At 38.2% G+C, this 16,389-nt stretch overlaps 1 long non-coding RNA gene across 1 annotated transcript in view; it reads right to left on the bottom strand.

Annotated features, from left to right (window-relative positions):
• Nucleotides 1-2,948: 2,948 nt before the first annotated feature.
• LOC116269142 overlaps nucleotides 2,949-16,389 on the bottom strand; it is a 47,169-nt gene continuing 33,728 nt past the window's right edge. Inside the window, exon 2 of the long non-coding RNA XR_004176484.1 lies at nucleotides 2,949-4,741. This is a non-coding gene — a long non-coding RNA (uncharacterized LOC116269142). The remainder of the gene's footprint in view (nucleotides 4,742-16,389) is intronic.

Genomic DNA, 16,389 nt, shown 5'->3' with positions numbered 1-16,389 from the left:
AGCCTCCCTGTGATGGTTAATTTTATGCATCAACTTGACTGGATTAAGAGACATATGGATAGCTGTTAAAGCATTTTTTCTGGGTGTATCTGTGAAAGTGTTTCTGGAAGAAACTGGTATTTGAATCAGTGAAGTGAATAAGGAAGATTCTCTCTCAATGTGGGCAGGTACCATCCAATCAGTTGAGGGACCAGTTAGAAGAAAACAGCGATAGAAGTGTGAATTTCCTCTCTCTTCTCTTTTGAAACTAAGGTACTCTTATCCTACTTTTAGACATCAGAACTCCACGTCCTCAGGCCTTCAACCTCAGACCACCAGCTCCCCCAATTCTGAGGCCTTCAGGATTGGACTGACTCCCTGGTTCTCTAGCTTGCAGATGGCATATTGAGAGAATTCTCAGCTTCCATAATCACATGTGCCAATTCCCCTAATAAATCCACTCTCACTTATCTATATCTATGTCTATATCTCCTATTGGTTCTGTCTTTTTGGAGAACCCTAATAGGTTTTCCTTAACATTCTTTCTATATTTAGTTGTCACTTTGTAGAGAGAGTCTTTCACAACATAGAATTTTTCAGAGTTGTGTGAATCAATTTCTTATATTCAATACACCAATCTAAAAACGATAACAAAGTATTTTGAGAGGAGGAATATCTGGGGAGACCCTCTGTAATGATATGAAAAAAAATTTGATTTTCCTTCTCTATTCTCACAATATAGTCAGCATACGACACTTCACCTCTGGCCACGAAAATATGTGGGGATTTCTCCACAACAACAACCAACCCTGTGGCAAAAGTAAGTGTGGTACTCTGGTAATAAATCATTTCAATTCTGACACTCTCTACCTGGACATAGATATCACGCGTTGATGGCTCAGTCCCAGAAGACAGCTCCCACTTTAGATGCCAGTTGCAGGTACTAAATTGCCACCTACACTTCTGATCAACTAGCTATCAATCAGAGGTTCCCATGACCCGCCTCCTCAAGTTCAATTAATTTGCTTGAGCAACTCACAGAACTCAGGGAAACACCAGTTTATTATGAAGGATACTACGAAGGCTACAGATGAAAAGACAGATGGAAGAGATGCACAAGTCATGGTATTTCCATGCCCTCTTTCTGCATGTCACTGTCCAGGAACCTCCGTATGTTCATCTACGCATGAAGCTCCCTGAATCCAGTCCTTTTGGGTGTTCATGGAGGCTTTATTACAACATCATCCATTAATATCAACTCAACTTTCAGCCTCTCTCCCCTCTCCAGATGTGGGGGACTGGTGGTAGGATTAAAATTTTCAACCTTCAAATCACCAGGTTGGTTCCCCTGGCAACCACCCCTCCTCCTGAAGCTATCTAGGAGCCCTCAGCAATCAGTCAACTGATTAGCATACAAAAGGACATATCACTTTGGGGATTCCAAGTTGTTGTGTGCCAGAAACTGGGATGAAGACCAAACATGTATATTTTATTATAATATCATGCCTTTTTAATGCTTCTGTTGTTTTCAAGGTCTCCTTTATAGACCTCCTTCAATGGGGAGGTGAAGAGTGGGGAGATACAGGTCTAAGTGCTTAGACTTCCCTCTTCCTTGCATCCTTTTACTAGTGTCCAGTGCAATAACAATACTTGACTGTTCTAATAGTAGAAGAGAGATCAGGAAAGTAGTGCATTTGTTTGACTCTGCTTGGATAAGTTTATCCAACATTATTTGAGTAAGAGGTATGTTATCATGGATTACATGCCACCCGCTACAGTTTTGTAGTTGCAAGTTTTGCAAGGATGTTGGTTCAGCCTTTTTGTCAATGGAGTCAACCTTCTCTGACAACTCCCTTCAATACTGTCACTAAGGATCATGAGATACTATCTCAGAAGATCCACAAGATTTCAGAGAGGTAATTCCCAGGACCTGTGATGAGTTACTATCCTGATGCTTGAACATGACTAGTCAAGATGCCACAAGCAGATATTTTCTAGTCCAAGGATGTATCTTATATCTCCAGATCATTAGTTCTACTTTCAGAAGGTCATGCTGGTGACTAGACCTGCTATTCTACCAATTTTCTAACAAACAGGAGTCAACCTTTACAACATACACACCATGAAGTTTACACTTAAACTGCATTGCGATTCCCATACCTGACAATTCCACACCTGTTTTATGTTACTTCCCAGAACTTACTACTGCATAGCCTATTAAATAATTTGCTTAAGTATCTTATTTACTAAGCGTCTTCCTTAGAGGAATATAAGCCACATAGTGAACTGTATCTCCATATCTAGAACAATGCTAGGCACATAATAGGCACTCAATAAATATTGTTCCCTTTGTGAAGGATTGATGCCGATGAATCTTTGACTCTTGCCAAGCCCTAGTAGTAAGCTCCGTGCCTTGTATTCCAATTTCTAGTAGAAATAAATCCATTGTCTTTACCTGCTCTATATTTCACCTGAGCACTTACCAGTCTCTGATGTTATATAGCAGATACATATTTATGTGCTGTCCTCCTCCTCACCATTCCCCCAGGTAATATACCAGTGCTCTGAAAGCCGTCATTTCCTCTGTTTTGTTCACTGCTCTTTTCCCAATTCTTAGAAACATACTGACACATAGTAGCATGAGTTCAAAAGGAAGGAAACTCCTGTGATTTGATTTTTAGCCCTTCCCATCTATGCCCTTTCATTCTTGTCCAAACTGTCAACATGACTTCCTTCACTTGCTCTTTCCTTCAGAATCTGAGGCTTTTTGGTTGTTTAGTGTTTCGTAGGGGTGGGGAATCTTCAGTCTTTCATATTTGGAATTTTTTTATATAACAGCAAATATCATTTGGAGATAAAATGTTCAACATAATATTTTCCCAAATATGATAATAGCAATTTGGGCAAATGGAAGATACAAGTGTAATGTAGCAGTACTAATTTTCTTTCTTTTTTTTTTTTTTTTTAGCACTAATATTCTTAGGTGTAACTGACTCTTAATATTGGGAAGAAAGGCAACCCTTTATTGGGTGCCCACTGAGTCAGTCACATAGCATAATTGAATTGTTAATCTTTTTAACAAAACATTGAGCTAAATTCTACTACAACCATTTTATATTCAAGAAACTGAGGCTCAAAGAAGTGAAGTTTCTGCTCCAAAATCATACAACTGATGGCTGCCAGAGCTGTGTTCTGCTGAGGGCTTTCTTGCTGACATCCTTTCCATCATCCTAATTTCCAAATCAACGTTCTGAAAATATTTCAAATCCAATGAGTGTGTTCAAAAAAAAAAGAGAGGCTTATTCTTTCATAGTCTCCTTTGACTATGTTGTGTGGCTTTTAGGAAACAAAGTTAGAGTGCAAAAATTAAAGAGGAGGGAAAAAGAATAATTATAACAAAATACATATTCACAAGAAGTAACATCCATTTCAACGGCTCTGCTACCTAAAAAGTTATCCATATGTCTGCTATTAGAAGCCATAAGAGAGAAAAACCACAGCTCTGTATTTTAGATCAGTATTTCTCACACATCAATAATGTATAACCTCTAGTGTTTATTGAATTTTCTTTATTGCAGTATTACCTAATTACACTTAGAGTTTCATGCTTATTGATCCTTTACAACCAAGATAATTTAAAGGGTTGAAAACCACAAAACTATAAAAACAAAATTCCATCTCAACAGTATTTATTTAATGTGGTACATAATATTGTTTGAGGACAGTGAATGGTTATTTTCAATTTGAATATAGTTCTGAAGCATATAGCATAGGAATTTTTAAAATTTGTCTAGAACTTGTACCCATTACAATACAATCACTTAATTCCTCCTCAAGTTTTCTCTTTGAAACTACTACATAAATTTTGCATAGTGGTTGATTTTGATTAGGAAAACATACAACATTCCCCTACCAAACCCCCTTCTGCTTTTATTGATGTTTCTTACTTGATGTCTTTAGTCTGAGACGATTAAAATAGTTCTAACTAGCACTTATTCTGGCATAAATACATTTCAAAACAAGCAGTGACTATGCCAGCTCTGGGTCATAAGAAAATCATGTAGACAATCTTAAATATTCTCATATGTATTTTAAAATATAATAAAATAAAAACATCAATTTTTACAATTATTGTATAAAGTTTCCTCGTGAATATGAGCGCCTGTCACCAATTTTCTCACAGGATGTCAAGCCAAATTACAAAACACTGCTATGAGCTATTTGTAGTTGAGTCTCCTATGCACTAAAAGCTTCTGTCATACCAGAGATTCTGGCTCACTGACTAGGAGAATGAGTTCGTCTGAACACAGCTAGAACACATTCTGAACATTCTACTGCCTCAATTCCAATGCCATTTGAGCAGGAAAGCACCCCAAAATGTGAACATTGACATTCACACAGACGCCTCCAATCCACCTTTATGTCTTTGAATTGTGTGGAAAACCATTTCCCAGTAATATTAATAAAACATCAATCAATAAAATGGGACCCTTATAATTGCAGTGACCAGGACATATTGATTGCCTGTCCATAAAGCAGACTCAGACACTAGCTGGCTGTACTCACCAGAATCACAGGAAAGAAAAGGATCTTCCGAAGGCTGCTTGCCCCTTTCCTTATGAGCAATGGACAGTGTTCTAGTAAGTTCTGTGAGCAATGGCTTTTAAAACTGTACAGGGAATGTTCCCTTATAAACATCCTCAATTGTGTTCAGTCCAAAACTCCAGAAAGATGGAATGCAGATAGCAGTTTTCTCCATGGCCTATAATGTGCACAAATAGGAAGAAGAAGGCAGGATATAAAAGATAAGAAGGAAAGAAGAGAATGTGTAAACAGGCAGGACAAAAGGCATTGGCACGAAATAAAAAGTTGCTTATATCCATAAGCCACCAAGATGAAGGTCTTGTCCCTCATATGTATAAGTTAAGAGAAGGAGATTCGTTTTGTGGTTAAAAGCTCAAGTTGCAAAGGTGCAGGGAATTGGATGAAAATCAAAATCCCTTCCAGGTACTAGCTACATGACTTTGGAAAATGTGCTTAATCTAAAAAATGCAGTAAGAATAATATCCTTTTCATATGGTTTTATCAGGCAACTGTCTATTCCTGGGTTACTTCCAAAAAGAAACAAAATACTTGTAGACCTAGGTAATGCTTCTATGCATAAGAGATAAAAGCCAGTAATAAAAAATGTAGTAGAGGTGACAAAACTAGAGAGTGTGTTTCTAAAATCATTCCTCTTTTTCTTTCTCTACTTTCCTGAAGGAAGATAATTTAAAAAAAAAAAAAAAAGAATGCTTTGTGAGGAAGTTTTTAGACACTGAGGCCCTATCCCTCCCGGTGGGTTAAAGGAGCTGGAAGGGAGAGCATGAAGGCTGAAAATGGGTGCAGGAAACAAGGCTGAGAGACCAAATGGAGAAAAAAGGGTGGAGGCGGCAAAAGTAATAATTCTCTTCCTTGACTTTAAAACAGTCACAGGTCACCCTCTATTTTTCAATGATCAAGACTTCATTTCCGTCTCTATATAATTTGAATAAAAGGAGTGTAAATATCCAAGTTCTGGAAACACAAGGAAGCTATTTTTGGTAATTTGTCAGATAATTCTGACACTGTCAATGTCCCTGCTTAATTGCCCCCAAAGCTGACCCTGATACGGGGATTGAAATACAAGTAATTTATATAAAAACTGAAGAAAAATCCAGTAGTTCAATGGGGAAGTTCAGCAGAGAAAGGCAAGAAGATGGTCAGAAAACCGTTATAATCCAGTGATGACTGTGGAAGACAAGAAGCTATAGCCCTAAGGAAACTGAACCAGTGTAGGACTGTTATCAGGTTTCTACCAACTAAGGCACAAAGGAGCCTTGGTTACTTATCCACCAATCCCTGTCCATCATTTGGTGAGAAAAGCTCTTAAGGAAGGGGCACACTGGTGTTTCTAACCTGCTGCAAAAGCAGATCAAGTGGGCTTCAGAAACGAATATCAGACATTAGGGAAAGAAAGGCAGGTGCTGGTAGTAGCAACTTGGTCTGGTATGCAATGAATTTGTTGGGGTGAGGAAACATGAGTGGGCTACAAAAATACCTGCTACAGTACAGTCAGAGCCACTTGAGCCCCATGCTAAATTCACCTTGTCCTATCGTTGATTCTTTTTTTTTTTTTTTTGAGACAGAGTCTCGCTCTGTCGCCCAGGCTGAAGTGCAGTGGCCCGATCTCATCTCACTGCGAGTTCCACCTCCCGGATTTATGCCATTCTCGTGTCGCAGCCTCCTGAGTAGCTGGGACTACAGACGCCCACCACCACGCCCAGCTATTTTTTTGTATTTTTAGTAGAGACGGGGTTTCACCGTGTTAGCCAGGATGGTCTCGATCTCCTGACCTCATGATCCGCCCGTCTTGGCCTCCCAAAGTGCTGGGATTACAGGCTTGAGCCACCGCGCCCAACCCTATCGTTGATTCTTTAAGGTAGTTGTCATTTGAATTTCTTAAAAGAATAAATAAACTTACAAATCCAAAGAAGAAATGGAAAAGTTTTATCTCATTTTGCTGGGAAATTGATATTCATCATGTCCTTTCTCTACCACCCATTCTGTGTTTTCCTTATCGTTAGTCTATTTGTGCTGAGGGTAGTACAGATATGTAAATAGCTGAGAGGACTTGCTTGTGGTACTGTTAGTAGACCACAGTCGCCAAAAATTTCCATTTACAGGTACTCATTAGGATGGAAGCACCAAGAAGCATTGGTCTACTCTGCTGGGATTCCTCTGCATTGCAGACATGCACCTTTTTGCCCACATTATGTAGCAGCATGATAACCAGAATCAATTTCCCCTCCCAATATAATCACTCTCCTCTCGTCAGGCTGATCTACTGATAAAAGACTCTCGGTCAGTATTCACAACTTTAGATATGACGGAAATATTACTATGCTCCAATAGAAGTGCCCCTCTCCCTGATAATTCAGCATTAGCATGTCTCCATTACAACAAAATCTAAAATTGTATCAGGAAAGCACAGTCCCACCGGAATCATTACAAATTAGGAGGTAAGAGGCACTATTTCTTCTCCTTAGTTCACAGGCCTATGCCTCCCACTTTTTAGGTATACAGTACCACTTAATGGTCATTGATTCAAAATATAGTTATCATTTTGAAAGAAAATCACCATCCTTGCAGGGTCATTCCCATCTCAGAAGCCTTAGATAAACCTTAAGAGGCTATTTGATGTTTAATTAATTTGACAACCATTGGGTGATTTGGTATTTGATGGAACCAAACCAATGGACCCTATGCCATTTGTTCATTGCTCTCAATCTTTTATATAAACTGAACACACTGGTGTATAGCAATGTTGTGCAACATTCTAGCTTTAATAAAGAAGCCATTTCAGCAGCAAATAAGATCCAGTTCAAAGTGCCCTTGCCAAATATTAAATATTGAATAATAAGGGAGCAGCCTCATATCAATAAACTCTCATATGTAATTACGTAGCCTACTACGCCTTATCCAATGACTAGAATTTTCATGGACAAGCTGGTAAGCATTGAGGCTCACTTAAATTATTTTAAAAATATATGTTTATTTAAAAAGAAGCAAAAATCTGCACAAACAAATATTGTGTCTATGGTCTCACAGTTTTCCAATGGGCTTATGTTTATGTGCATGATTTCTAGTAGGTGAGAGATAACTTGGAATTTTCAGTCCTTTCCAAATGCGTTACTGTCTTTGTTTATTTCAATGCCCTTCAAAGTTTATCGGCATTTAACGGAAATCTACTAACTGTAGAAAAATAGAAACATATTTTGAAAATAAATCTCAAGTACAAACAGTTATATATTTACACAATTTGATGCTTGCATTTTCAAAATATTTAATGAGTTTTAAAGTCAGAATCATTATTTAAACAACTCATAGGACAAATATTGAAAAAGAAGTAACTTTATTTAGCACAATTCCAGAAGTATGATAGAAAATCTTTTTAAAATCTGATACAAGGGTTTCATTTGTTGGTATGCATCTAGTATTAGGAAGAGATAAAGAGCAGATGACAGAGAAGAGTGTGTAATTAAAATAGAGGATGGTGGCTTATCTGAAATACAGACCACAGAATTTTAATTTTCTTCTGACATATTGAAAAATTTTGCTGAACTTAAACCTGCTTATTGTTGAGCCTCTACTATCTGTAAATTGATAAAACCTTCTCTTCATGAGGGTTTTCTTGACTCTAAGATAGAGATATTGTTTGTGCGCTGGAAGGTTTCTACTATGCCCATAACTGCTTGTGGTCCATTTTCCTATCTGCCTGTAGAAAACCAAACCCTTTTCTTACAGCTTTCCAATAGTCTTAATGACCTTTATAAGTGTGTTGGCATTATCCTTCATAAATATACTCTAAAACCCTAGATTGACCTAAGAACTTATTTCATACAGTAATTGCTGATCAGAAAAGTTTAACCGCTTTCCAAACCAGTAATGCAAATGATTCAATAAGGATCCTTCCTAATTACAGTCTGGCAATTTGTGTTTTCCAATATTCACTAATTCACATAACCCATACTACTATGTTACATTATAGATACATATCTCTTGGCTACCCTAGTATCATGTAATTTAGTCTTATGAGTTTTATAAAGAAGAATTGACAATGAAACAGGTAACCATTTTTCTTGTTAACACCTTGACAATTAGTTATTACCTTATTTCATCTAATCTAAGGCCTGATTTTCAAAATAACCATTATTTCATGTATACTATCAAGAAAATCTACAGCTAAAATGGACATTCTTTTATAATATCCACCTAAATTTCAGAGACTGTTAAAATGTATTTTGATAATTTTCATTTTAGCATCATAAAATATGGTAAATAAAATGTATTCTCCATCCATCAAAAATAGAACTCAGTATTTAACAGTATTTATGAAATTTTGTAGAATATACTCCTTTAAATGTCAGATAGACCTACAGTAAAAAGCATTCAGATGTGCATAAAAATGTAACTTATCAAAGACCTACTCTAATTTAATGAGTCAAACAGTAAGAGAAATGTGTCAGGTATTTTTCTGCCCTCTTCAACTTCCAGTGAAATCCTGCATTGAAACACTGGCTTATATAAACCCTAAGGCAAATCTACCAGACTTTCTACAAATGAGTATTGCCAGAAAATTAGGCAGTTCTTCTAAGATGTTTTCCTAGAGATTAAAGTTTACAAAAGAGAGTATCTCTTTGTAAGCAGTAGTATTACAAAATCTGCTCAACTTTCTTCAAGTTGAAATAATAGCAAACAATTACTCTCTACAAATGGCATGGGAACAAATGGACACCCACATGCAAAAAATTGAGCCTAGACACATACCTTCCATCTTTCACAAAAATTAACTCAAAAGGAATTGTAGACGTAACTGTAAAATGCAAAACTATGAAATACCTAGAAGATAACATAGGAGAAAATCTAGATGACCTTGGGATTGGTAATGACTTTTTAGATACCACACCAAGGGCATATCCATGAAAAAAAGGATGAATAAACTTCGTCAAAATAAAAATGGTCTGTTCTGCAAAAGACCCTGTTAAGATAATGAAAAGGAAGGTCATAGACAAAAAAAAATACAATACAAAAAAAATTTAAAGAGAGAAAAGAAAAGTCACAGACAGAAAAAGTGTTTCCAAAAGGCATATCTGATAAGCACTGTTATCAAAAATATACAAAAACTCTTACAACTCAACAATAAGAAAACCAACAATCCAATTTAAAAATGGAATTAACCTAAGTGTCCACCAATGGATGATGGAATTTAAAAATGTATACCATGGAAAGCTATTCAGTCATAAAGAAGAATGAATTTGTTTTTTGCATCAACATGGACAGAACTGGAGGCCATTACCCTAAGTGAAATTACTCAGAAACAGAAAGTCAGGTATCACATGTTTTCAGTTGAAAGTAGGAGCTAAACAACGGGTAAACATGGACATACAGAGTGGAAAAATAAACATTGAAGACTCAAGAAGACGGGAGGCTCAGAGAGGGAAGACGGTTAAAAAATTATCTATTGGATACAATATTCACTATTTGAATGATGGGCACATTCAATGATTCGGCCTCCAGGATGGCCAAATAGGAACAGCTCCAGTCTACAGCTTTCAGTGTGAGCGACACAGAAGACAGGTGATTTATGCATTTCCAACTAAGGTACTGGGGTCATTTCACTGGGACTTGTTGGACAGTGGGTGCAGCCCATGGAGTGTGAGCTGAAGCAGGGCGGGGCATCACCTCACCCAGGAAGCGCAAGGGGTCGGGGAATTCCCTTTCTTAGTCAAAGGTTAGAAAGGACTACCTTTGCTATGACAGATGGTACCTGGAAAATCAGGACACTCCCACCCTAATACTGCACTTTTCCAATGGTCTTAGCAAACGGCACACCAGGAGATTATATCCTGCGCCTGGCTCAGAGGGTCCCACACCCATGGAGCCTTCCTTACTGCTAGCACAGCAGTCCAAGATTGAACTGCAAGGTGGCAGTAAGGCTAGGGGAGGGGCATCTGCCATTGCTGAGGCTTGAGTAGTAAACAAAGTGACTGGGTAGCTCGAACTGGGTGAAGCCCACTGCAGCTCAAGGAGGCCTGCCTGCCTCTGTAGACTCCACCTCTTGGGGCAGGGCATAGCTAAACAAAAGGCAGCAGAAACTTCTGCAGACTTAAACGTCCCTGTCCAATAGCTTTGAAGACAGTAGTGGTTCTCCCAGCATGGAGTTTGAGATCTGAGAATGGACAGACTGCCTCCTTAAGTGGGTCCCCGACCCCTGAGTAACCTGAGAGACAAGTAGGGGCTGACTGGTACCTCATACACCTGGGTGCCCCTCTGAGATGAAGCTTCTAGAGTAAGGATCAGACAGCAACATTTGCTGTTCTGCAATATTTGCTGTTCTGCAGCTTCCGCTCGTGATACCCAGGAAAACAGGGTCTGGAGTGGACCTCCAGCAAACTCCAACAGACCTGCAGATGAGGGTCCTGACTGTTAGGAGGAAACTAACAAAAACAAAATGAATAGCATCAACATCAACAAAAAGGACATCCACACCAAAAACCCATCTGTAGGTCACCATCATCAAAGACCAAAGGTAGATAAAACCACAAAGATGGGGAGAAACCACAGCAGAAAAGCTGAAAATTCTAAAAATCAGAGTGGCTTTTCTCCTCCAAAGGAACACAGTTCCTTGTCAGCAACGGAACACAGCTGGATGGAGAATGACTTTGACACATTGTCAGAAACAGGCTTCAAAAGATCAGTAATAACAAACTTCTGTGAGCTAAAGGAGGATGTTCCAACTCATTGCAAAGAAGCTAAAAACCTTGAAAAAAGATTAGATGAATGACTAAGCAGAATAAACAGCATAGAGAAGACCTTAATGACCTGATAGAGCTGAAAACCATGGCATGAGAACTATGTGACACATGCACAAGCTTCAATAGCTGATTCAAACACGTGGAAGACACAGTATCAATGATTGAAGATCAAATGAATGAAGTGAGAAGAGAAGTTTAGAGAAAAAAGTGTTAAAATAAACAAACAAATCCTCCAAGAAATATGCGACTATGTGAAAAGACCAAATCTATGTCTGATTGGTGTACCTGAAAGTGATGGAGAGAATGGAACCAGGCTGAAAAACACTCTTCAGGATAGTATCCAGGAGAACTTCCCCAGCCTAGCAAGGAAGGTCAAAATTCAAATTCAGGAAATACAGAGAACGCCACAAAGATATTCCTCGAGAAGAGCAACCCAAGACACATAATTGTCAGATTCACCAAGGCTGAAATGAAGAAAAAAATCTTAAGGGCAGCCGGAGGGAAAAGTCAGGTTACCCACAAAGGGAAGCCCATCAGACTAACAGCAGATCTTTCAGCAGAAATTCTACAAGCCAGAAGAGAGTGGGGGCCAATATTCAAAATTCTTAAAGAAAAGAATTGTCAACCCAGAACTTCATATCAAGCCAAACTAAGCTTCATAAGTAAAGGAGAAATAAAATCCTTTACAGACAAGCAAATGCTGAGAGATTTTGTCACCACCAGGCCCGCCTTACAACAGCTCCTGAAGGAAGCACTAAACATGGAAAGGAACAACTGGTACCAGCCACCGCAAAAACATGCCAAATTGTAAAGACCATCGATGCTAGGAAGAAACTGCATCAACTAATGAGCAAAATAACCAGTTGACATCATAATGACAGGATCAAATTCACACATAACAATATTTACCTTAAATGTAAATGGGCTAAATGCCCCAATTAAAAGACACAGACTGGCAAATTGGATAGAGTCAAGACCCATCAGTGTGCTGTATTCAGGAGATCCATCTTACATGCAGAGACACACATAGGCTCAAAATAAAGGGATGGAGGAAAATCTACAAAGCAAATGGAAAGCAAAAAAAAAAAAAAAAGCAGGGGTTGCAATCCTAGTCTCTGATAAAACAGACTTTAAACCAACAAACATCAAATGAGACAAAGAAGGCCATTATATAATCGTAAAGGGATCACTTCAACAAGAAGAGCTAACTATCCTAAATATAAATGCACCCAATACCGGAGCACACAGCTTCATAGAGCAAGTCCTTAGAGACCTACAAAGAGACTTAGACTCCCACACAATAACAATTGGAGACTTTAACACCCCACTGTCAACATTAGACAGATAAATGAGACAGAAAGCAAGGATAAGAAGGACGTGAACTCAGCTCTGCACCAGGCACACTTAATAAACTTCTGCAGAACTCTCCAACCCAAATCAACAGAATATACGTTCTTCTCAGCACCACATTGCACTTATTCCAAAATTGACCACATAGTTGGAAGTAAAGCATTCCTCAGCAAATGTAAAAGAACAAAAATTATAACAAACTGTCTCTCAGACCACAGTGCAATCAAACTAGAACTCAGGATTAAGAAACTGAATCAAAACTGCTCAATTAGATGGAAACTGAACAACCTGCTCCTGAATGACTACTGGGTACATAATGAAATGAAAGCAGAAATAAAGATGTTCTTTGAAACCAATGAGAACAAACACACAATGTAGCAGAATCTCTGGGACACATTTACTGCAGTGTGTAGAGGGAAATTTATAACACTAAATGCCCACAAGAGAAAGCAGGAAAGATCTAAAATTGACACCCTAACATCACAATTGAAAGAACTAGAGAAGCAAGAGCAAACACATTCAAAAGCTAGCAGAAGGCAAGAAATAACTAAGATCAGAGCAGAACTGAAGGAGACAGAGACACAAAAAACCCTTCAAAAAATCAATGAATCCAGGAGTTGGTTTTTTGAAAAGATCAACAAAATTGACAGACTGCTAGCAAGACTAATAAAGAAGAAGAGAAGAATCAAGTAGATTCAATAAAAAATGATAAAGGAGATATCATGACCGATCCCACAGAAATACTAACTACCATCAGAGAATACTATAAACACCTCTATGCAAATAAAACAGAAACTCTAGAAGAAATGGATAAATTCCTGGACACGTGCACCCTCCCAATACTAAACCAGGAAGAAGTTGAATCCCTAAATAGACCAATAACAGGATCTGAAATTGAGGCAATAATTAATAGCCTACCAACCAAAAAAAGCATAGGACCAGATGGATTTGCAGCCAAATAATACCAGAGGTACAAAGAAGAGCTGGTACCATTTCTGCTGAAACTATTCCAATCAATAGAAAACTAGGGAATCCTCCCTAACTCATTTTATGAGGCCAGCATCATCCTGATACCAAAGCCTGGCAGAGACACAAAAAAAGACAATTTTATAGACCAATACCCCTGATGAATATTGATGAAATAAAAAAACTCAATAAAATACTGGCAAACCGAATGCAGCAGGATATTGAAAAGCTTATCCACCATGACCAAGTAGGCTTCATCCCTGGGATGCAGGACTGGTTCAACATAAGCAAACCAATAAATGTAATAAATCACATAAACAGAACCAAAGACAAATTGTCTCAATAGACGTCCTTTGACAAAATTCAACAGCCGTTCATGCTAAAAACTCTCAATAAACTAGGTATTGATTGGGTGTATCTCAAAATAATAAGATCTATTTATGACAAACCCACAGCCAATATCATACTGAATGGGCAAAAACTGGAAGCATTCCCTTTGAAAACTGGCACAAGACACGGATGCCCTCTCTCACCACCCCTATTCAACATAGTGTTGGAAGCTCTGGCCAGGGCAATCAGGCAGGAGAAAGAAAGAAACGGTATTCGGTGAGGAAAAGAGGAAGTCAAATTGTCCCTGTTTGCAGATGACATGACTGTATATTTAAAAAACCCCATCATCTCAGGCCTAAATCTCCTTAAGTTGATAAGAAATTTCAGCAAAGTCTCAGGGTACAAAATCAATGTGCAAAATCATAAGCATTCCTATACACCAATAACAGACAAACAGAGCCAAAACATGAGTGAACTCCCATTCACAATTGTTACAAAGAGAATAATATACCTAGGAATTCAACTTACAAGGGATGTGAAGGACCTCTTAAAGGAGAACTACAAACCACTGCTCAATGAAATAAAGGGGGATACAAACAAATGGAAGAACATTCCATGCTCATGGATAGAATCAATATCATGAAAATGGCAATACTGCCCAAGGTAACTTGTAGATTCAATGCCATCCCCATCAAGCTACCAATGAGTTTCTTCACAAAATTGGAAAAAAATACATTAAAGTTCATATGGAACCAAAAAAGAGCCTGCATAGCCAAGAAAATCCTAAGCAAAAAGAACAAAGCTGGAGGCATCATGCTACCTGACTTCAAACTATACTACAAGGTTACAGTAAGCAAAACAGCATGGTACTGGTATCAAAACAGAGATATAGACAAATGGAACAGAACAGAGGCCTCAGAAATAACACCACACATCTACAACCATCTGATCTTTGACAAACCTGACAAAAACAAGATATGGGGAAAGGATTCCCTATTTAATAAATGGTGCTCAGAAAACTGGCTAGCTATATGTAGAAAGCTGAAACTGGATCCCTTCCTTACACCATACAAAAAATTAATTTAAGATGGATTAAAGACTTAAATGTTAGACCAAAAACCATAAAAACCCTAGAAGAAAACCTAGGCAACAGCATTCAGGACATAGACACGGGCAAGGACTTCATGACTAAAACACCAAAAGCAATAGCAACAAAAGCCAAAATTGACAAATGGGATCTAATTAAACTGAAGAGGTTCTGCACAGCAAAAGAAACTACCATTAGAGTGAACAGGCAACCTACAGAATGAGAGAAAATTTTTACAATCTACCCATCTGACGAAGGGCCAGTATCCAGAATCTGCAAAGAACTTAAACAAATTTACAAGAAAAAAACAAACAACCCCATCAAAAAGTGGGCAAAGGATATGAACAGACACTTCTCAGAAGAAGACATTTATGCAGCCAACAGACACATGAAAAATATTCATCATCACTGGTCATCAGAGAAATGCAAATCAAAACCACAATGAGATACCATCTCACACCAGTTAGAATGGCAACCATTCAAAAGTCAGGAAACAACAGGTGCTAGAGAGGATGTGGAGAAATAGGAACACTTTTACACTGTTGGTGGGACTGTAAACTAGTTCAACCATTGTGGAAGACAGTGTGACAATTCTTCAAGGATCAAGAACTAGAAATACCATTTGACCTAGCAATCCCATTACTGGGTATATACCCAAAGGATTATAAATCATGCTGCTATAAAGACACATGTGCACATATGTTTATTGTGGCACTATTCACAATAGCAAAGACTTGAAACCAACCCAGATGTCCATCATTGATAGACTAGATTAAGAAAATGTGGCACATAAACACCATGGAATACTACGTATCCATAAAAATGGATGAGTTAATGTCCTTTGCAGGGACATGGATGAAACTGGAAACCATCATTCTGAGCAAACTATCACAAGGACAGAAAACCAAACACCGCATGTTCTCACTCATAGGTAGGAATTGAACAATGAGAACACTTGGACACAGGATGGGAACAACACACACTGGGGCCTGATGTGGGGTGGTGGGAGTGGGGAGGGATAGCATTAGAATAAATACCTAATGTAAATGATGAGTTAATGGGTGCAGCACACCAACGTGGCACATATGTACATATGTAACACATATGTACATCTGGTCAGACAATGGAATATTATTTAGCGCTGAAAATAAATGAGCTATCAAGTCAAAAAACGATGTAAGGAAACTTAAGTGCATATTATTAAGTGAAAGAAAGCAATCTGAAATAGCCATATACTTTATGATTCCAACTATATGACATTCTGAAAATGTCAAAATTATGGAGACAGAAAGATCACCCTTTGACAGGGGGTGAAAGGGAGGAAGGGATAAATGGGTGGCA

Source organism: Papio anubis, chromosome 10, assembly GCF_008728515.1.
Source record: "Papio anubis isolate 15944 chromosome 10, Panubis1.0, whole genome shotgun sequence".
Taxonomy (NCBI): Eukaryota; Metazoa; Chordata; class Mammalia; order Primates; family Cercopithecidae; genus Papio; species Papio anubis.
Note: the sequence above shows the minus strand (reverse complement) of the source record. Positions and strands in the feature narration are given on the sequence as shown.